We start from the raw sequence: 23,670 nt of genomic DNA, 5'->3' as shown, positions 1-23,670 counted from the left end.
CCCCTCCCCCGTCCTTATGCCTCCCCCGTCCCCACTCACTCATTCACCCTCCCACTCCCCACTCCCCTCTTTCTCCTGTCGCCTCCCTTTCCTCCTCCCCATCACTCTACCACCTGCTTCCTATTATGTCCTGTGAGTTCCCCCAGGCATACTGTTAAATACACTATTTTACTATAATCCTTCTGGTTTCTGCAACTTGCTTTCCTATATGTACTTCCTTTTGTTTCCTTAATTACTCCATGTATATCTATTTCTGCTTCTCCGCCTACAACTCGTTTTTTTTGCTCAACTGCCAATTACTGTTTTTATTATGTGCAAGACACCAATACTGGAGAACCACAGATTACAGTTTGTTCTGAGTCAGATACAGTCCACATACTTCAAATGTGCCATATGATGACGACTGCTATGAAAGGGACAACTCACTCCTCCCTCACTGTTCATGATGCTGGATTGTAAAGAGTAAACATCTCAATGCCCATTAGATTCCCCATGTTAGACTAATGTTCTGATTTGTTACCTCTGCCTCAAATTGTAAAGCGCTCTGATATCCTTCGGGATCAAGTTTGCGCTATATAAAACTTTATAAATAAATAACCCATTGATGATGTAGAGCGCCCTGATACCCTTGTGTGAAGCTAGCGCTATATAAAACCTTCAAAATAAAAATAAAAAAATAAAATGTATTAGTAGTTCAGGGGTACAGCATATTTATGCCCTTGTAAAAAGTACATAGAGGGCAGAGTGTACCTTGTGATTCCAATCTGTCACTCCCATCCATTGAGGGGCACTGATGTCGAGAGCATGTTAAGATGCCAACATTTATTTTTACACATTTCAAATTATAAAAATATTTTTTATTAGGCGCATGCTACCAGCAGCAAAGGCTATTATAGATGTTGGCACTAGCACGCCACCGTTTTTATGGCAGATTCCCACTAAAAAGGACAACCAAGTATATGAGTTGATGGGTACGTTTGAAAACGTAGTATCGCAGAGCTGGTTCTTCTCTAATGTGATATGATAAAAGGGATGATGCAGTTACGCTGATGATACCCAGCTGGTGGTAGGCCTCTCCCAGTCGGCGTACCATCCCGACCGGCTGCACACGTGTCTTGAAAAGATCTACACGTGGATGTGCAGCTCAGCCCTAAAGTTAAATGGCTCCAAAACGGAACTGATGCTGCTGGGGAACTCCTCTCCATCTTTCCCCCCCAGCAGCTGGCCAGACTGTTTGGGACCGATGCCCCCCCCCAAGCAGGAGATCAAGAGCTTGGGGGTATGGCTGGAGCAGGACCTATCATTTAAAACCCATGCCAAAAAGACTGCTGGCGTGTGCTTTGGCCTGCTCCGTTCAGCCCAGAAGATTCTGCCCTTGCTCCCAGTGGCCACTCGAAGGCTTCTCATCCAGGGACTTATCATCTCGCGGCTGGATTTCAGCAATGCGCTTTTCCTGGGCGCACCCGAATCTACCCTGAACAGACTGCAGCAAGTGCAGAACGCGGCTGCCAGGCTTTTGACGGGTCTCCCTAGGCGGCAATCTGCCCGCCCGGCGTTGAGGGCACTGCACTGGCTCCCTGTGAAAGACCGGGTGAAATTCAAGTCACTCTGCATCGCCCACAAAGTCCTGCACGGGGTGGGTCCACCTATTCTTGAGGAGATGGTCCAGCCCTATAAGGCCTCTCGTTCCCTCCGCTCTGACCACCAACATCTCCTTCAGGTTGGCAGGGTGAAAAAGGCAAGAACTGGGGGCAGAAGGTTTTCAATAAATGTGGCCTCCTTGTGGAACTCACTGTCCCTACAACTGCGCTCCGAAGCCAGTCTCTTCAGGTTTCGTAAACTTTTAAAAACTTTTTTGTTCTCTGTTTAATCCTTGCATTCTTGTAGCTGTGTTATGTTCTGATAAGCGCGGGGATGCCTATTGGTAACCAGGCGCTATACAAAACTCGGAATAATAATAATAATAATAATTTGGTCATAGCCACATCCCTGTTTTTGCACAAACATTGGTGGATGTGGCCCATTGCTCATACCTTTACTAAAAATAATATCTTTACTTTACCATTTGATACATATGACAAAAGCAGAGGGTAAGCTACCACCTATAAGGGAGCTAAAGAGAGCAATGGTTAAACAATCTCTGTGTTATGAGCACCCGTCTAACAAAGTTACACTTAGATAAGTCTAGTAGGAGGTAGATGTTACAGCCTCAGTTCCCAAATAGCTTCTGACCAGGGCCGATGAGGGCAGTATGATTACATTATGCATCAGTCCGTGCAATTTCCAGGGCTCCTCTCTCCTTCAACAAAATCTCTTTTATAGATTTTTAGTTACAAGCAAGCCTGCCTGTTCATTAATAACGAGCCAGCTTCTGTGACCAGACCACTAGATTGCACGTGAAACCATTTTCTCTTTCTCTGAAGTATATTTTTTCAATACTTTGGAAACAGGTGCTGCTTATTGCTCCTGGGCAAAACGGAAGAAACATTCAGAGGGCCCCACATTAAATTATGCCTCCAGGCTTCGTACTATCTTCTGACAAGCCTGCTCCCGACCAACCCTGGCAGACACAGATGGAATGTCAAGTTGGAGCAAGATGGCATAATAAGCAGCCTATAAGCAGGTCATAAATCATATCCTGACAATATACCAAGTAGGGCTGAAGTGGACAAATCCCAATAATATGCCCCAGCCAAACTGAGATAGAATGGTATTTTTGATACTCTCTAAGAAGACTACAGTAGTTATGTGTAGACTTTTAACCCTGTTTATCCTAATACATTCACCTCAACATATGCTTGTAGTCATAGACATCCTAAAACTCTTTAGGGCTACCCTCTTGACTGCCCTACTAATGAGTTCTAGCCCATTACTGTGTTTAGCACAGTGAAAAGTTGGTTATGTAGGGTCACTGATCACTTATATCAGAGGTATCCAACCTCTTCCAGAGAGAGAGCAACTTCTGTTCAAGGAAGGACCTCCTGAACGACTAACAGATGTTAACGTTGTGCAATATCACCACGTGTTTTAGCGTTACACTGTGACCCCTATATGCAGGATTGTGGGTAGTGACCGTACAAGCATTCCAGGCAAGGTTACCTGAATAAATGCCAGGAAAAAGCTTATCAGTATTGACTGTCTCCACCTGAATAGTGAAGTAACATTTCGAACAATACATGCCCTCTGGCATTAATGACATAACCACAGAAATACGTCTTTCTGCCTCAGTTCGAATTATCATTCAACTCTTCATTTTAAAGGTATTTTTGAAATGCAACCTCTTGTCTTCATCAGCATATCAGTTTCTGAAAATGCACATGTTTGTCTACTACTTTCTATTTTGGGCAAACAAACTCAATTTGCCAGAAGATAAACCTTAATGTTTACCTATACAATAGCAGTTTTCATTGTTAGAAAATACAGTCAACCAAAAACATTAGCTTGCCATTTTCAAGGACTCATAGGGACAAATGCCTCTCCTGGACTGATTCTGCTTCAGATGGGCAGGTATTAGTCATACCCCATGGACTCTCATTATAACATCAATGATGACTGTATTATTCCAATAATACCTGCCATTATACCGGGGTTACCATTTTGCCAAGGCTGGAAACAATAACGGTCATGATGCCCGCCTTATATCCCTCATGGTCATTTTTATGAGAGGGGAAGCCACTATTATGGCAGGTATGTCCTAAAGTAGTAATCTTAATGTAAATGATGGCTGCCCGTATGTCATAACTAGATCAAGAATGCTCAGAATAGTCAAAGATTAACATTATGAATCAATTGGTACTATTATGCTATGAAAGGACATAATTGTGCCAGATCAAACAGTTTTAATAGGGTGAGAATGCACTTTTGGCAGTCCTTGAACCAGTCGTAGAGTCCAGGGAGTGACACACACATAAATGAATGCTTTGGATTCATACCATGCTCTCCTCAGCTCGTGGGCTGAGCATGCACCTAATTAACACGTTTTCACTCTGACTCATGCAGTCCCAGACTTCAGTGGGTGAGCACCGGTTAGTGCGCCGGCTACTGCTTGCGCTCTTCTTTCATGGTCCATTGTGGTCCATGCTACGACAGATAGATCACGGCCTATGACATGGCCAATCTCCTCGTGATTTAGCTAGATTGAGAGTGGATACAGATGGTCATGTGGCAGACCCCATCCATAAAAGGACACAGTATATGTTTGAGTGCTATCCTGGATCCCTGCCATTGGGTTGGCTGGCGACTGTCACTCTAATCTAAGGGTGCTTAAATGAGCCGTGGTGCCTTATATAACAGGAGGGATTCTCTGGATTAGATACTGGTCTTGAATAAACCTCGGAAAGCCATTTTAAGGGGGCTGGTGAGCTACCAATAGCTCCCGAGCTACTCGTTGGGTACCCCTGACTTATATATTAATATATAATTTTCTGTCATAAAAAATCCTTGCTTATGATCCTGTCATTAAAGTACATTTAATCGATGGCTGCTGTCTTTTTACTATCTGGGCTGTAAATTTTACTACTGTTTTTCACCCCCTGTGGTATTATTTAGCGTTTAAATACATTGATATGTGTATTCTGCTGACTATGTCTTTAGCAACTTACGGCTAATAACCCTCACCAGGGAGTACCCCTGGTGGTAATTTCATGCCCCTGGTGGTAATACACAATTACAACAGTGCTAGGCACTATGCCCGGCAGAGCACTAAAAAGTAAATATAGGTTATTTAACACTGTCATTTCATGCCTCTGGTGGTAATGTGCATTTGCAATAGAGAAATACCAGGCAGGATGCCCGGCAGACCATTAAATACATGGGGCCTTATTTGTGTTTTTTTTGTCATAGGGCAGCACCTCTTTCTATGTTTGCTACATAATGCAGCACAGGTAGAAAGAGGAAAAAACGAGAAGAAATATAGATATTTCTCCTAGTTATGCATCCCTTACGCCTTCCCTGGGGAGGCGTACGTTTTTGGCACCGCCTCAGACTTTCGATTTCTCGTAAATCTGGGGCAGTGTCAAAAAGCTGTGTATGTTGCTGGGAACGCCCCCAGCAACACCCATGGAACGCCCCTTTCAAGCAGTTTGCTGCGCAAAAGGGGCTCATAGTTATGCGGCAACGAAAAGCCACGTAACGTGGCTTTTTGTGGCCTTATAAATATGACAGTGGCACATATCGCCACCGAAACGTCAAAAAAGTGACGTTCTGGTGGCGCAATACTGCTGGGAGGGCCTCATAAATTATCCCCATGGGGGCAGATTTACAAGCCCCTTGCGCCACTTTTGCGTCATTTTTCTCCATGTTAAAAATGACGCAAAAGTGGCGCAAGGGCCTTGTAAATCTGCCCCATGGTATTTAACCCTTCCATTAATGTTTACTTACTGAGGGTAATGCAATCCTATCCACTCAATGACCAGATTAATTAATCATACACATGCGTCTGCCCGTTTGCCATCCCTTCTCGCTGCCCTTTATGTGCGATGGTGAAATTATTCAAGTTTTGTGACTCGTGCAAAAAGCGCCCTTTTAATGAAGTTACACGTGAGAAGCAACGTGCCGTGATTCTTTCCCTGCCTCCCACCTCCACTCAACCCCAGCCCTGTCTCCCACACACACATGCTCGGCTTTCTTCCTCTCCCACTGCAGAGCGGCATTCATATGCCACCTTCCCAGCTCCCCTCCCACACTGTTCTTGCCGCGCGAAGCGCGCGCTGCTCTCGGCATTATTTCTCTATGACGACTTCAAGAGGTGAAGGCCGCCTCTCTCTTTAGAAGGGGTTGCAGCCTGCCTTCTATTGTTACTCCTTTTGTGAGAGAAAATAGCACATCACATGTCACTTCATTCTTATACCGAATTAAACTGGCAATATTTCAAATGCGAAATGTTGACCAGAACAGCTTGAATCAGTTCAAAGATACGTATAATGTAAGCAGGTTTACAGTTTTTCTCGATTCAAAAAAGGTTTTTTATTTTCCCAGCTGATAGGATAACTCGCGGGCTTAATCTGACCTAATCTAGAGGCCAGTGGTGCAGGAGGTGCCGCAGCTCTCCGAGATGACCTTGAAGGAGTCCATCTGGCAAAGGAGCCAAGCCTTTCTGCTTTATCTTGTGAGCATCCCCTGGGTGTTCAAGGACAAACAGTCAATTCTTCTGAGAAGCCGAGGCTAATTATTTTAACACGAATTCAGAGCTGAATGTTTATTTGTCCTCTAACTGTAAGGTGAGGGCAAATTGCAAATTTAAACTAATAACAAAATTGCTGGGTCCAGTGTTGCATGGAAGAAGTCCACTATATTTCAGAGTTTTTCTAAAATATCCAAATAAAACCATACTCCTATTAAAAACAAACATAAAAAATATTTCAGCTGGATGCAAACTAAAAATGAGTTGCATTATCGTTTAACGCTGAAGTAAATGGAGAAAAATGATTTTTGTAAGATCAAAACAAACTAAGGGGCATATTATCAAGAAACGGCGTTAAAATTATCGCCGCTTCAGCAGCAGGAAACTTCTGTTAAAGCGGCGATAATGGGCTTGATAATATGCCTTTGTGAATTTCCATAGAAGCCAATGTTCTGGTGTGAACATGGGCTTCTATGGGAATTCTCAACAGCATATTATCAAGCCCATTATCGCCGCTTTAGCGGCAGTTTCCTGCTGCTAAAGCGGCAATATTTTTACGCCCTTCTTGATAATATGCCCCTAAAACACAGTTTTTTCTAAACAATTATATTATTATTTTCAATGTAATAGTACAATCGAGCCACTATATTGCCTGTAATACTCGGGGCATCAAAGATGAGAGTATGTAGCGAACAACATGAGCTTGAAGATGATAAGAAGGCATAATGTGAGTCCATAGGCTGCATCAAAGCACCTGTAACGTTCTGCAGCAATGCTGAGAATAAGGACCCTCGTCATGAAATAAACACATGGTTATAATACAGTGAGCAAACACAGCAACAGATGAGATTAAGCAAGGCAGACAGGCACGATATTCATAGAGAGGCCTGCATCAGCTGTGAGCATAGGACAAGCTGGTGGGTGTTAAGATGGAAAGGTCCTCTTCATGGTAACGGGCATGCACCCCTGCCCTGAGTTACCAACTGAACCGATGTCTGGATCCCTAACGCTGAATTATGTTGTCGTAGGCAAACACTGGTCGCGCGCTTACACCATTACATAGGCCTGTCTTACATAATGCAGTCTTGTCGGACCAGGAGGGGTTCCCAAAGCACTACCTCATTGTAGTGGAAGGTTGTTACCTTTGCCAGGAGTTAAGCAGCATGAGCGTGGTAGTGGCAGCATACCGTGTAGTGATCAATGGAAGTGATTAGGTCCTTTTTAACCTGTATCACAGGAGTAAGGCCTACAGGTTCACTTGCTTCATAAATATTCCTCTGCCTTGTGCATTACTCACCCTTGGATTCATCTGAATGGTGAGAAGCACAGTGCAGTGCAGAAGTGGTGTATCTGCATTGGGGGTATGTATGCCTGGGGCAGCTGCCATACAGGGAGTAGTGCATGAATGCTGAATGCATGTGCCTGAAATGCATGTGCCTTATAGTGGTACAGTAGCTGAAGATGTAGTGCTGTGCAGTGAATGCAGGATACGTTAATGTGCTGGCTGTATGTGTATCTTGGAGTCGTAGAATACATGAGGAGTGCAGTGCTTGCACCATAAGTGCATGTGCTTGGTATAGGTGGGCCTGTGAATGTATAAAAGATACAGTGCTAGGCAGTGCATGCATGTTAAATGCATATGCTGCATGCATGTGTGCCTGTGAGTGGTACAGTATATGGAGGATACAGTACTGTGCAGTGTGTGTATGCTGTATACATGTACAGGGTGTATGTGTGCCTGTGTAAGGTACAATACATGTAGAGCCCTAGGTTACATTTTGAGAGATCCAGGTCTGCTTGGTGAAGCATAGAGTGGAGGTAGAGATCCCCCTTCAGACTTATGGATTGCTGCTATCCTGTAAGCTGGATGGGACACACACTGGGGAGGAGAGGATCAGTCCTCCCCAATACACTTCAAAAGGGCTCTTTGATTCAGTGAGAGGTCAAAAGGAAGGGGCCTGGTCACACCTCAGGAAGGAGATGAGGCCGATAAGAGAATAATACAGAGCTAACCTTTTGATGCACATATCCCTGTGGCTAACATCCAGATGTGGGCAGGAAGGCGAAAGAAGGGGGTTCCCCAATGGGCTTCTTATTGGATGTAGGCGGGTAACATCCAGATGTGAACTGGAGTCATTCCAATGGCCTGTGTTGTGGTACTAACAGCTTCGGAGCCATCCCTTCTGTGGCATACTGCTTTTCAAGAGGAAGAGGGAGCAGAGGAGTATGCACTTCAAATGAAGCAGGACCCCACCATAAAATGTCTCTGACCCTAAATACATTTGGTGTCTGGAATTGGACTATAAAAGGGAAGGTTAGGACCCCAAATTTGCCAAGCAGTGAGTCTGGCTGTTGAGGAGGGGAAGCTCTGCAAGACTTCTGTCGGTGACCATGACTAGGGACAAAGCCTGCTATTCTCTCCGCTGGGTGAGGGGACATCACCCAGGGAATCCAAGACCACTTACCCTGGAGTACCAGCACCTGCCTGCTTGCCAAGACCAGTGTGACCTGTGAGGAAGAGGAGAGCAGTAGAGGGAGCAAAGTCCAGTGGGAAGACCTGTTGCATGGACTTCCTGTGCAAAGTGTGAGGAAACTACTACTGCACTGATTGGGGCATTGCCCTTGTGCAGGACTGAGTCACAACCCCAGTATGCCAAGAGAGAGCTGCTGTGAAGATAGATGTAGAAAAGATAGCCATGTGGTAAGTATTAAAGCCTTGTGCTGTAATGTTATGGTGACCCTGTATGCCAGTAGAGGCCACCATAGAAACGACGGCCGTGCAGAAAGGGCTGAAGCCTTGCGTGGTAAAGTTTCATCAAATCTGGATGCCAAGAGGTTCCACTGTGGAAATGAATGCCATGCAGTAAGGGCTGGGTCTTGCGCAGTAACATTGCAGCGGCCCCGTATCCCACAAGGAGCCCCTGTGATTAAGACTGCCATGCAGTAAGAACCTTGTGAGGTAGCTGTGCAGAAACCATATGCCAGGATGGAATACCTGGCCATGTTGATCTGGCCAAAGCCCGTAGACTGTGAGCCGTAGTGATCTGTAGGTCACCAGGAGCAACAAGGACAGCAACTGGTCCAACCTAATTGAGAAAGTGAGGATGCTGTGGAAGCATTATCATCCAATTCTGGGATCGAGGATTGGAGCATCGGAATCACCCCCTCCCCTCGTGGAGACACTTACCGGGCAGGAGGAGTGCAGGAAACCTCTGATCGTTGCCATAGTGTGACTATGAGGGAGAGAGAGCCTGCATCTGTCAAGTGCAGTTACTGAGTCTGTGTGCAGTTGAGTCACCTGAAATGGGACAGGAGCCACTGTGAGTGCCCGCGGATGGGGCACACACCAGGACTTTGCCCTCTTCACTCCTACCAGAGAGGGTAAAACTTATCAGCCTCTGGGGAACTCGTTGCTGAAAACGCTAAGGAGCTAGGACAGATTTGACTTGAATTTGAGAGTAGAAGTGAACTCTTGAGACATGGACTGCTAGTAGGTAATTGCCTGGTTGTCATCAACAGTGAATAGGGACTAACCACTATTGCTAATATGAGGAGGGAGTGGGACAGGGCATGTCATTGAAACACTAAAGCTCCGAACTCAAGGGGAATTGTGTTATTGATTGTGAATGTCGTATTTTTCTTTTGTGTGGGTAGTGGTAGAAATAAAATACTTTTCTTTTTTCATAAAAGTGAATATTTGTCTGGACATTAATATATTGCTGCGGGCATTTTGAGTTTTGAGCCTGTGCACAATAATCTGTAGCCACACCTCGCTTCAAAGGGAGTCTTGGACTGTTTGACCACATTTACCATTGAAAGTCATGTGCAGAAGGGGTACATGGTCCAGTTGCTCAAAATCCGTAGTAAGTCCGGCCCGGGACATTAAGAGTGAAAGGCCTCAACCCCAACGGGTGGGCCCAGTAGCCCCTGCATGCCCCTTGGCCCTCTGAAAAGGGTTCTGACAGTGTGTGACTTAGACTAGTGGGCATGAGCTTTGGGGGAAGCACCAAAGCTGGACCAACAATGACACATCCAGATACACTATTGTCAAAGGCCTCTTCCCGAACGAGGACATGCATAGTGTGTAAGAGTGTGGATGGGCATATATGGACTCAATATGAGGGCAGGCAAGACACAGCGGGCAATTGTATGTTGTTTATCGGTGAGTGCCAGGAGATCAAGGAGTTTTGTGTCTCTTTTGTGGCTCCCTGCAGTTCAATCAAAATTCCGTCCCAGCATTCCATTATTGTGTGCTTACAGAGTCCTCTGGCCTCTTGTCTGTGGAAGACCATACTCTCAGCTTTCACCTACGTCAGCATAGCACCCAGCCACTGCTGCAACAAAGGTGTGTAGTTCAAGGCTATGGCTCACTTGGTAAGCAGGAGAGACATGCCCAAAACATTTGATTCAGTCATGTGGGTTTTTGAGCATTTGAAGAGACCCAGCAGGTTGCACTTGACAAGGCACTAGTAAGCCCAGTGATTTCTAATGCAAGATGTACCACCCCATACCGGAAGCTAGAGAGGTACGGAAAATGCCAGATCATGTGTAATAGTCAGTGCCATTGGAATTATGCAGCAGGAGCAGGCAATTTTGAGTGGCAGGATTGAGTAAATTGTGTGGCAAGAAAAGACAAATTTGGCAGCATAATGTGGCACATTTTGTAATAGTATTACTTTGTTATTTAGTCATTTTTAAACTTGGCAACCCTGTCTTGGCATTAGTTTGCACATCATTAGAACCCATTTAACACCCAAATATAGCAATAAGAAATAGAAAGGTGACCAGTCCAGCTTTGCAAAGGGTCTTACACTGCACGCACAATGTATTTTTACTAACTTTTGAGCCATTTGTTCTAGATACACATTTTTTGGGTTAAAATCTACAGATTATGCACCAGATGATGGATTACGCGACAAATGTGGCAAATCTATAACTATGCAAAAATGGATGCACAATTGCATAATTCCAGTGGCCCTGGTAATAGATCACCCTCAGGAGAACGATGTCTGTGGCATTCAGAATCTTCATCAGGCATTCATTAAAAAAAAAATGGGACTCATGTGTGCTCAATGTAATACATTAAAATTAATGTATTTAAAAAAAGAGTTGCAGGAGAGTATATTGGGGAAATTCTAAGATCCTGACCCACTCAGATTCATGAAAGACCCTACCAATGTCGAGCTCCCATTCATCCCATGTTCCTGAGAGATCTGCTGCAGTATGCACCAGGATGCCCCTGTAGAGCCTTGTAATTAAGCGCCTACCAGATCCCCTAGTATAGAGAGGTTGTGTAAGCGAGTGTTCAGTTGGCATGGCATTTGTGACAGCCCATACCATTCAGAGTCCATTGCAGCTGCATGTTAGCTAGGAAATGGCCCTTGTGGAGACTCTAGATCTCCATGAGTGATGTGAAAGGGAACCGTTAATCTCACTTTTGCCATGGATACGGTTGAAACCTCTCAAATTTTGTATTTCTTCTTCTTGAACATATCTTATTTCCTTTTAAAATTTCCATAATTACAAACCCGATTATCTTTGTATTTTATGAAATAACAAGTCCAATGTTTTCTTGTTAGACAATGCCCACAATTTCTGCACGTATTGCCTTTACACCCATTATGAATTTCACTGTAAATCATTTGATTACTAAGGTTGGCCAATTCATAGAAAGATACAATCGCTTTATGGCACAAACCCATGCCACACAAAATTATAGCCCCCACCACCAGCAAGATGGTCAATGCAGAAGTAAAAAAATATTCCATCAGTAGTCAGTGATAATTTTATTAAGCATTGTTTAATTTTTACATATTCATTAGGAGAATAAAGCAAAACCAAATGTTCTCATGTTATCAGGTTATACTTCTTGATTTAGTGTTATGTAACATGGGTGCACAGACAGAATATCGAGTTTTAAATATCGACATACATAAATATCAAGTTGGAAATATCGTGATACAGGAATATTGACAGCAAGAATATCGTGGTCAAGAATATCGACTTTAAGGTAAAAAATATTGTTTTTGAAAATATCGAAGTCAGTAATATTGTTTGCAGAAATATTGTTGTTTAAAATATCGATGTTTAAATTAGTGTTATGTATTTTAATATGTATTTTGAAAGTATATGATCTATTTGTTTGCATAAGTATTGCTTTTGTTTTTTAATATATGTATTACATTTTTTGTACTGATTAATTTTATGTTAATTACATTTTGCGTTTAGTTCTATAGCCGGTTGTAGGTTTATAGGGGAATAGAGTGGGAATTATTGAAATATAATAAATTAATTAGATTTTATTACTTATTAGTATTTGTTTAATTTAGATTTTATAGTGTCAATTTTGGGGATTCATTTATTATTCATAAATTATTAATTGGTTGTTCATTTTTATTAATTAATTAATTGGTAATTATATTAATTGTGTTATTTCTTTTAGGAGCGGGTTGTGGGTTTATAGGGGATTAGGGTGGGAAGTAGTTTAATTATAACAAATTATTTTATATTTTTCATTTATTAGTATATATTCAATTTATATTTTATAGTATTAACTGTGGGCAATAATGTATTATTTATTAATTATTAATTAGTTGTTAATTATTATTAATTAATTGATGAATATGTTAATTGTATCATTTTTGTAGGGGCAGGCTGTGCGTTTATAGGGGAATACGGTGGGAAGTAATTTAATTCTGAGACGTTTAATAATACATTTTATATGTTAATATTTATTTAATTCATAATTTATAGTGTTCATTGGGAGAAATATTTTCTTAATAATTATGTATCTGTTTGTTAATACATTTTAATTAATTAATTAATTAATTATTTGGTAATTAATTAGATTAATTGTGTACATTATTAGGAATGGGTGGTGGGGTTTATAGGGGAATAGGGTGGATAGTAATTTATTTAAAATTAATTAATAATTAATTGATAAATAGTGGTAATTAATTAATGAAAATGTAAATATGGCAATTGGATAATTAATTGTAGATGTGAATTGTAGGGTTTATAGTGGTAAAGGGTGGGAAGTAAATGATTAATAACTAATTAATAAGTTGTTAATTGATAATAATTTAATAAGGTAAAATTAGTTATGGATATTGTGTAATGATTTTTAGGTGTGTGTTGCGGTAATTATTGGGGTAGAGGGAGGAAAGTATTTTAGGCTTTATTAATTGATAATTAGTTTCTCATTATTATTCATTAATTAATTGATAAATATTTATGGTAATTGTTTACTTTTATTTTGTGTCTGGATTTTGGTTATATAGGGGTAATGTTTGGTGAGTAAATTAATTTTTAACTGTTTTAATTTGTTTTCAATGAATAATATTTTTTTATGTGATAATGCATTATGTTAATTATTGAGGTACACTTTTTTAGAAATGTGGATGTGTGTTGTGAATTGGGTGGTGTTATAGGTGGAAAATAAAAGATATACATTTTATGTAACAATTAATGTTTTTGATTATAATTAGTTTCTAATAAATATAGTTATTTGTTTGAATATTTTTTTTTAATTTTAATAAAATAATGTTTACAGGGAGTGTTTTAGATGGTTTTACCATTATAATATGCTTCTATCTTTTGTAATTTTTATTATTTTTATATATGTTTTCTTTTTTGTTTTTAACATTCTTCGTATGGTAGGTGATATTTTGTTTGTTTTTAATTTTGTATTGACTTCAGTGGGAATATCATTTTTTACCCCTCTGCTATCCAGAGTCGGAATTGTCGGAGTCGGAATTGTAATTTGTACCCCTCCGCTACCCTACACTTTCCCTACTGTTGCACTTACTGGAGTGGGAATAGTAATGTTTACATATTCACCATCTAACATTTTCCCTACTGTTGCACTCAGTGGTGTGGGAATAGTAATTTTTACATTTTCGCTACCCAACACTTTCCCTACTGGTCCACTCACTGCAGTGGGAATAGTAATTTGTACCCCTCCGCTATCCAACACTTTCCCTAGTGTTGCACTGGAGTGGGAACAGTATTTTTAGATTTGCGCTATCCAACACTCTCCCTACTGTTGCACTCACTGGTGTGGGAATAGTCATTTTTACCCCTCCACTTTCCCTACTGTTGCACTCACTGAAGTGGGAATACTAGTTTTTACCCTTCTGCTATCCAACATTTTCACCACTGTTGCACTCACTGGAGAGGGAGTGGTAAATGTTTCCCCTCCGCTCTCCAACACTTTCCTTACTGTTGCATTCACGGGAGTGGGGATAGTAATTTTTACCCCTCAGCTATCCAACATTTTTCCTACTGTTACACTCAATGGAATGCAAAATGTAAGTTTAAAAATTATTAAATATTTTTGTGTTTTAATTTATATTATAATGTTTTTATTAGATTTTATTTTATAGGTGTATGTATATATATATATACACAATCATGGATTAGAGGCTGTGAAATGGGCACTAGAACAACGCCAACTACGATTCTCTAGACACAATCTAATGATTCTAGAATTCGTAGAATTTTGTCTAAAACATAACATTTTCCGGTTCGAGGAACAATTATACATCCAGAAGTCTGGCACGGCGATGGGTACCTGCTTTGCCCCCAGCTACGCGAACTTGTTCGTAGGCTGGTGGGAGGAGCAGGTACCCAGGAGCTGTATGGTAGGAGGCAAAGAGGGCAAGGTCATCTGTTGGCATCGGTATATCGATGACCTTTTCGTTGTGTGGAAAGGCAACCTTGAAACAGCTCAGGAGTACATCAGTGTACTAAATGACAACCAAATTAATCTACATTTTTCGGGAACAGTGAGTCCGGTGGCAGCGGACTATCTGGACCTCAAAATATATGTAGAAGACGGACACCTCCACACAAACCTCTTCAGGAAACAAACTGCTGGCAACTCCACACTGCATGCCAGCAGTAGCCATCCACCACAACTAATCAACAGTATCCCCTATGGGGAACTGCTGAGACTTCGCAGGAACTGTTCCAAACCCTCTGATTTCGAAGCGGCTGCTTCGGAATGCATATCCCGATTTAGAGCTAGGGGGTATGGCGAGAAAATACTTAACAACACTCTCAATAGAGTCAGGAAAATAGAGAGACAGTCCCTTCTGACCAGTAACTCTGAACAGGTCAACCGAAGAGGCTTGCCAGGTGACAACAAGGGTAAGTTCAGAGTTATAACTCCCTATTCAACAGGAGCGGAAAGCTTCAGAGCAATGCTACGGAAGAACTGGCATATTCTCCTAACTGATAGTGTGCTCAAAGAAGATCTTCCAACCCAGCCACTCCTAACCTTCAGCAAAGCCAGATCATTAGGCGACATACTAGTGAACAGTCATCTAGATAAAGTGCCCCTGAGAACCAATACTTTAAGGGAGCAACGAGGCTTTTACCCCTGCGGCCGCTGCAAAGCGTGCGCGGGCAGTAAACGTGTCCTCTCTTATGTAATAACAGAAACTGGCAGGAAAATGTATATAAACAAATTCATCACCTGCAGTACACAGTATGCCGTCTATTGCTTGCAGTGCCCCTGTGGCTTACTCTATATCGGGAGCACGATCAAGGAGATCAAGCTCAGAATATTAGAGCACATGCGAGCCATCGATAAAGTAGATCAGACCTATCCGGTGGCTCTTCACTTTGCGGAGGCCCACAATCGAGACCGGAATAAGCTTCAGTATTTCGGCCTCGATATTGTACCCACGAACATACGTGGAGGTGACCGCTTACGCAGATTAAGGAGACTTGAGTCCCGATACATTATTGATCTGTGTACGAAACATCCCAAAGGTCTCAACAGTGGGGAGGAGATGGCTTTCCATCTAGGGAAATGAGTAGAGAATAACATTTGGTATAGATTATTCCAAGATGATAGTCCATCCTATTAAACTGTAATTAGAACTTCTTAACATCATTGTATACGGAATAACTGCATACCAATGTACATAACAGCTCTGGAACTTCTGTCTGATCTTTTGTCATGTATATATTAATTGTGTGAGAGACTCTTTATATCGTTATTTGACCCATAGTACCTGCCTTGTCTTATAACTTCTAATTATGAATCCAAGAGACATTGTAAATACTTTGTGATTCAGATCGAATGAATTGAAATTTGATTGGGAATAACGCATGGGTACACCATAGGAGTCTCCCGCATATCCAGTTTCCACTGTATATAAGATGCACTTTAATTACATATGTTCCATTTTGGACTCACTTTATAATTTCCATATGAAACATGATCTGTATGTTGTGAATAATTACACATGTCTTTCTGTTGTTGCATGCGACGCATCTCACTTTATATGTATCCCACTTTTTTCCCCTTTTCAAGTTACGCCTACCATATGGCTGCTGGTTAGGAAGTCACTTATTTCCTTTTTGTGTACAGGCGATTTGGACTATGTATCGTATATGGGGACATTAGCCGATCCACGGCTGTATGTTTTTTGTCTATCTCATGACATTCTATTTTGACACGCCACGCATGGAATAATGCGAATGCCCATTTGTGGGCTTAACCACGCAATATGCTATTATGTGTTATATATATACTACACACTACAAGATGGCCGCACCTATTCCTTGCGAGGTGTAAGTCCCCTTGTTTATGTCCATGCCTGACTGGAAGTGGGAGTGATTATTATTTGTTTATAACAATGTCGGAAGCAAACACAGTGCATCACACACTGACGAAGGCAGACCGCCGAAACGCGTCTGTGTGCACCCCTCCGCTAAATAAAACCTAGCGCGTTTAAATTCTTCATCCTCGCGTGCTGTCGTATTCTTTTCCAGGAGTTGGAGGGATTTGGAGCGTTATATATATATATACATATATATTTATTTTTATATATTTATAACATTTTAAAATAGATTAAAATGATTAGTTTATTAATTGTTTTAAAGTAAATATACATATATACATTACTTTTTGCATCAAATCAAAACAAAAAAAGCTTTTTTCGATTTTAGTTTTGTAAAATCACAAAAGCAAGGAGATAAAAGCATGTAAATTAACATTTCATAAAAACATCTTAAAAAGCATATGCACACAGATACATATTTAAAATCGTTATTTCCTAGAGTACTATAAAATACATACATGTACACAATTCTAATACTTTTATTTTTTATATTTGTTAAAATGTACATTACATCAAACTAATTTTTTAAGTTAATTTCATTATTTAATTTATCAACCTCCACGGTTAGGCCCATTAGCTCCTCCTTGCCCCTTGGCCCTCTGAACGGGGCTCTGGCATGCAGTAAATCAAAATGGATGCACCACATGGATGAAGTGAAGAACCAAGTTGCAGGGGGCTGGTTAACCAATATAAAAACAGACGGAGGCCGGTAAGCAACTCTCCCTTTATGGCAACAGGCAAAAAGGCCTATATGTCATTATTATCTGTTATTGCCACCACTGTCAGAATTCTACAGCCCTGTGAGCGAATGCTAATCCCACTTAGTAAATTAGATTGCATCTGGTGTCCCCTCCAGACAACAGAGCTCAGTAAGTTTCACACATACTTTGTCCTGCAGGTGCACTAAACAAGCATTGAAAATGCAAAAGGTCTCGCAATGGTTTGATTTAGAGCAATTGGCATTGTAAATATTAATGTATATGCGTTTTAAAAACATTTAATTGTCATTAAATGTGTAAATTGCATTAAATATTAAACCCCCAAATAAAGTTTTTATTGTAGTAAAAAAAAAGCGATGGCAGACAATTTTTTGAGGGTTTTGTAGTTGAGGTGAAAAATAATTAATATAATGTAAACAGTCAATCACCCTTTATATGCCTTGATTCAGGAATACTGCACTAGCAATGATTCACAAACTGTTCTGCACGATGAGACCACATTCGGGGCATACAGTGAATCTACAGCAGTGAAGCCAGGAACTATAGCAGCTCTATTCTTGTAAAGGTTGAGCTGTCCAATTATTAACTTAATGAAAATGTAATTGTGAACCTCTGCATTTTATCTTTTTTTAATTGTATTTTTCTTTTATGTAAAATTGTAAAGATTTAATTATTCAAGCAATTTCTATCTACCACTTCATTGTGCCCATGTTCTGGGAGACATCTTTAGTGGTATCTGCTGTGAAAAGCATCGCTTTACACAAAGATAGTGTCTGGATAGCAGCCTGAAAAGGACCCTTGGGGGGGGGGGGCTAGAATAAAAAACGAATTTGTAAAATTTCCTTAAAATACGCCTGGTTATCAATCCACTAATCCAAGTCACACGAATAAAATGAACCATGTTCTACGATCTTCATAAGCTCTCAAATAAAATAAACGTCAACATGGATACCAGAGCCGTGTAGCGAGTCCATACAAACAAGGTAAATATTTCAAGTCATTTACAAATACAAACTCTTTTAAGGTGATTGTTAGAAAAGATCTGCTCCATTGGAGTGTACTTCCTTTTGGGTTCCTGCCCTGAAATGCCCACAACTTACAACTGCAAGAACATTTATTATCACTAGGGCTCCCGGTTTTATGGTATTTTTTTTTTTGCCATTACCGTCTGCATTTATCCATATTTATTTTTTGCTAATTTTATCTGTATTTATCCATATTTATTTTTCGTTTTGTGGAAAAATTAATATGAAATTAGTATATTTCCACATTTATTTAACCAATAAATTTGCACTCATGCTTGAATGTCTGCCAGGTTTCAGTGCTGTGACCACCTGCAGAAGATAAATCAGTGCACTTATGAAAACATGCACATTTCAGTATCAACCTTGTGCATATCTATTGCTGTTAAAGACTCTTTACTTGGGGGCGTGGCTTGGACGGTGATGAGGACGGGTGCCTGAGTCCATTACCTCTGCCACCCCGAGAGAAATACCGGCGAGCATAACATCCTGCAGGCAGGAAAAGCGAGGCAGAACAGACGGAGCGGATGTGCGAAGATACAGAACACAGTTTGAGCGAAGCAAAGAACCAACTAAAGGAGAAATTAGTGGACATCGGAACGCAGAGAGGAGCGGGGAGGAAAAGCCCAAGACGGCGGCACACGAGTGAACTGCAGCGCAACGAGACCCCCGGAACGCGCGCACAGAAAGTAAGGAGAGAGGGAGCGGGCAGTTGGCAGCGCACAACAATAAGCGGTGCATACCTCGGCCAAAATAGCGGCGGCAGAATAAAGGAACCAAATAAGGGGGCAACTGAAATAAATCGTACTAAACCGAAACCGAAACCAACACAGCCAGACAGCGATAGCAGCCATCTTGCGCCCAGCCCCTCCCCGCCTCTCACCCACAACACAAGCACTGCCGAACACAAACCAAGCGCGTAATAGGCAGTGACGAAAAGGGACAGAAGCGCGCCCAAGACCAACAAAAGCAGCGCAAGAGGATGAAACGGTCCCGGGTCGAAGACCTGGAAAACGGAAGCGAGAGGCCACCCGCATGACAAAACGAGCGCGCATGAACAAAACCGAAACCGCACCGCAAGAGGGAGGCCATCTTGCGCTCCTCAGGAACCACGCACACAGCAACGGTGCAGGAAGGCAGAAGACCCCAAGCTAGACAGACAGACACAAGTCGAGGCCGCAAGGCGAGGGACACCCACCAGGCAATCGGCCCCACAACGCCTCAAAAAAAAGCCCACTACGACCACAGCCTAAACACCTATCCGGTCCCTTGGGGGAAGGGGAAAGGCACCAGACAGTGGCGGCACATCCAACAGAGCGAGAGGGGAAGAGCATAACAGCAGAAAGTTGCTGCCCCGTTTTTTAGCAAGGCCAGGCGCTGGAGCAACACCGCAGCTACTAAGCGGACCTCAAGACCAACAGTTGTATTAAGTGTACCACAAGTGTGGATCGTGCCCAAGTACGCAACCACCCGGGTCTGAATAAAAGACTACAGGAAGGCCGGAGAAAAAGGCCAACACACTGAACGTAAGGGCCCAGATCACTGCAATACTTAAGAACAACCACTCACAAGTGCCGCTGGCAGGAGCCAAGACAAGAACAAGGACAATCAGAGAGCCCTACGAGTACGGTGGTATGCCACTACCAGTTTCTATGCCTATTTTCTCTTTTTCTTCCTTTCTCTTACCCAAGACTTTCTATCCCTACACCACTCTCATCTCAGAGACAGAATTAACAAAGCAGCGACTTGGCCCAAGAACAGGGGGCTAAGACCTAGAACGCTGGAAACAGGGACAAATAAAATGAGGAGACACAAGCACGATCGACAGACAGGACACACACAACCAGACCGCGATAGGCACTCAAATACATGGCAACAATGACACAAACACCTAGCAAGCTGACCTCAGACATCAAGGTAGTGTCCCTAAATGTCAAAGGCCTTAATCACCCACGTCAAGCCTTGGAAAACACTAGAATACCTTGCAAAACTCAAAGCAGACGTGTACGTCCTCCAGGAGACTAAACTCTCGGAGGAGGACACGCAGCGCCTCAAAGCGAGCTGGATAAGTGGCACCTTCAGCTCACCAGCAGTACGTAAGAAAAGAGGAGTGATCACACTTATTCATAAGAAAAGTAACTTAGCCATACAGGAATGCCACAATGATGCAGACGGCACGCTGCTGATAACGAGCCTTAAAAAAAAGGATGAGACCATACATATAGTCAATGTCTATGGCCCTAACGCTGAAAACATGGAGTTCGGGACTGACATAGAGAACAGATTAGACAAACTACCCCATGACGACCTAGTATTACTGGCCGGAGACATGAATGAGGTACTAGACCAAGCCATAGACAGGCACCCAACCAGGCAAAGCCACAGAACTCAAGAGCAAAGCACCCTGCAAAACCTATGCGCAAGGCTCAACCTTAGAGATCCCTGGAGGCTACAACACCCTGACGCGAGAGAATACACCTTCTACTCACACCCCCACAACTCGTACAGCAGAATATACTACATATTCATGTCACCTACACACACGCACCTCATTGACCACACAGACATAGCACCCATAACAATCTTAGACCACGCACGCATCAGCCTCTCCCTCAGCGGCAAGCACAACAAACGTCCAAGCCGCAGATGGAGACTAAACAACGACATATTGCTGAACACCACACATGCCACAGAGATTGAGGAAGCGATTAAGGAGTACCTGTTCTTCAATGACAATGCAGAGGTGGATAAAGGCGTCATGTGGGACGCCCTCAAAGCCACCCTTAGAGGGAAGTTCCTAAATATAAAGACCAAGATGAATAGATAAAGGAACAAATAGATCAAGGACCTCGAGAGCGAGATCAGGGCCCTAGAAACAGACCACTGCGCAAACCTTGCAGATGCAAACACATTGACTGCCCTCACAAAAAAGAAATATGAATTAAACAGAATCTTGAGTGAGAGGGCAGGAACGTGGATAAATAAATACAAAGCAATTAACTTATGTACGGGCAACAAAGCAGGGAAAGCACTGGCGTCGTATCTAAAAGCGAAACAGAGGCAGCACTCCATAGCCGCAATAACAGACAGGGCGAAAAAGACTCACACAGCCAACAAAGACATTTTAGAGACATTCAAAGACTTCTATGGAAACCTGTACAAGGCAGACAATAACCTAACAGCAGACGGGGGCAGACCTACTAAGTAAGCTAGACCTACCCAGGCTAACGCATCACCAAAGGGCGTCACTAGACCAAAACATAACAGGGGCAGAGATAGAAAAAGCAGTAGAGTCCCTCAAAATCAACAAGGCACCAGGGCCAGATGGATACACAGCGAGCTTCTACAAGCTCTACCTCCAACAGCTGAAACCCACCCTGGTAGAAGTATTCACACACTGTGTGCAGAAGGGAAAAATGACAGACACCATGGCGGAGGCCAACATTATAGTTATAGCAAAGGATGGCAAAGACCCTCAACACCCACAAAACTACAGACCAATCTCGCAGATTAATGTAGACTGCAAAATCTACGCTAAAATTCTAGCAACCTGACTGAATAACTATCTCCCCCACCTCATACACAACTCCCAAGTAGGCTACATCAAAAATAGACTCTCCCAGGACAACACAAGACTTCTCTGCCATCTGATCAACCGCACAGCAACCAGTACAGACCCAGCGGTCATGATAGCACTGGACGCTGAAAAGGCTTTTGACAGAGTGTCGTGGCCTTTCCTAGAACAATGCATGAAGAAGTTTGGACTAGGGGAGGCCTACAGAGGGATTGGTGGTGGCCCTATACAACAAACCCCAAGCAAGAGTGGTAGTCAATGGGGGAACATCGGAGCAATTGGTACTATAGAGGGGGACGAGGCAAGGCTGCCCACTATCACCAGCCCTCTTCCTACTGGCAATAGAACCACTCCTCAGCATGATCAGGAACAACCCTGACATTGCAGGGATTGAGGTACACGGAATGACAGTAAAACTGGATGCATACGCCGACGACATGTTGATAATAACTAAGAAGCCAACTGAATCCATTGCGGCACTAATGGGGACCATTGAGACATACGGAAAAGTCTTGGGATATAGACTCAATAGGGACAAGTCTGAATGTAAACCTTTGAACATTCATACAACGAGGGAGGTCCTGGGAGACTCAGGCCTAACATGGCAAAAGAAGCCCCTTAAATACCTAGGTCTACACTTCGGGAGGGACCTCAGAGACACCCTAGAAAACAATGAGAGCAACACCCTAAAAAAGGTCAAAGACAAGCTTACCGCCGGGTCCCCCAAATACATTAGCTGGTGGGGAAGAGTAGAATCAATCAAGATGATGAAAACACCACTAATAAACTACCTGGTAGGAATGCTTCCACTTATGCTCACAACAGACTTCCACAAACAGCTAGACGCCATGATCAACAAATTCAAATGGAAGGATAAAAAGCCCAGGATCAGCTTGCACAAACTAAGGCTGAGCAAAAACTTAGGTGGACTCAACATAACCAACTTCAGGACATTCCAAACCGCATGCTTAGCCAGGCAAGGGACCCAGTGGCTAGCCCCTGATGAGAATTACACACCAGTATGGTTAGAGCTAGAGAGAGCCATGCTAGGAGGCCTGGACCCCATAGCATTGCTTACGGCGAAAAAACACCCAGAGGCCGACAACACCATCCTTAAAAACACTAAAAGAGCCCTACTAACGGTAGACAAAAAAATGGATCAGAGCATATGCTACACGAAATGGGAGTCCATATGGCACAACCCTAAAAATACCAACAAGGGGAAACCCCTATCCAACACCACCTGGGCTGGGAAGGGCATATCCACCCCTCAGCAGCTGGAAAAGAATGACACTCCCCTGACCTTTGAGGTCCTTAAAAACATTTACAACCTAACGGAGATAGACTTCTATGAGTTCCTCAAAATAAAAGCTGCCATCACGAAAGGCAAGCTGAATAAGAATACACCCTCAATCATACAATACATGAAGAACCTGAACAAGCTAGGTCACCACACCTCCCACCTATACAAACTACTTAGCCCTACAACGTCAAAACTCAACACCAAGACAATAAGATTCTGGGAAGAGCTCCTCGGTAGACAACTAAACGATAGAGAAAAGAAGCGCCTGTGGCTGTCCACATGCCAAAACAAAATATC

The sequence above is a fragment of the Lissotriton vulgaris genome, chromosome 3_1, assembly GCF_964263255.1.
Source record: "Lissotriton vulgaris chromosome 3_1, aLisVul1.2, whole genome shotgun sequence".
NCBI lineage: Eukaryota > Metazoa > Chordata > Amphibia > Caudata > Salamandridae > Lissotriton > Lissotriton vulgaris.
Note: the sequence above shows the minus strand (reverse complement) of the source record.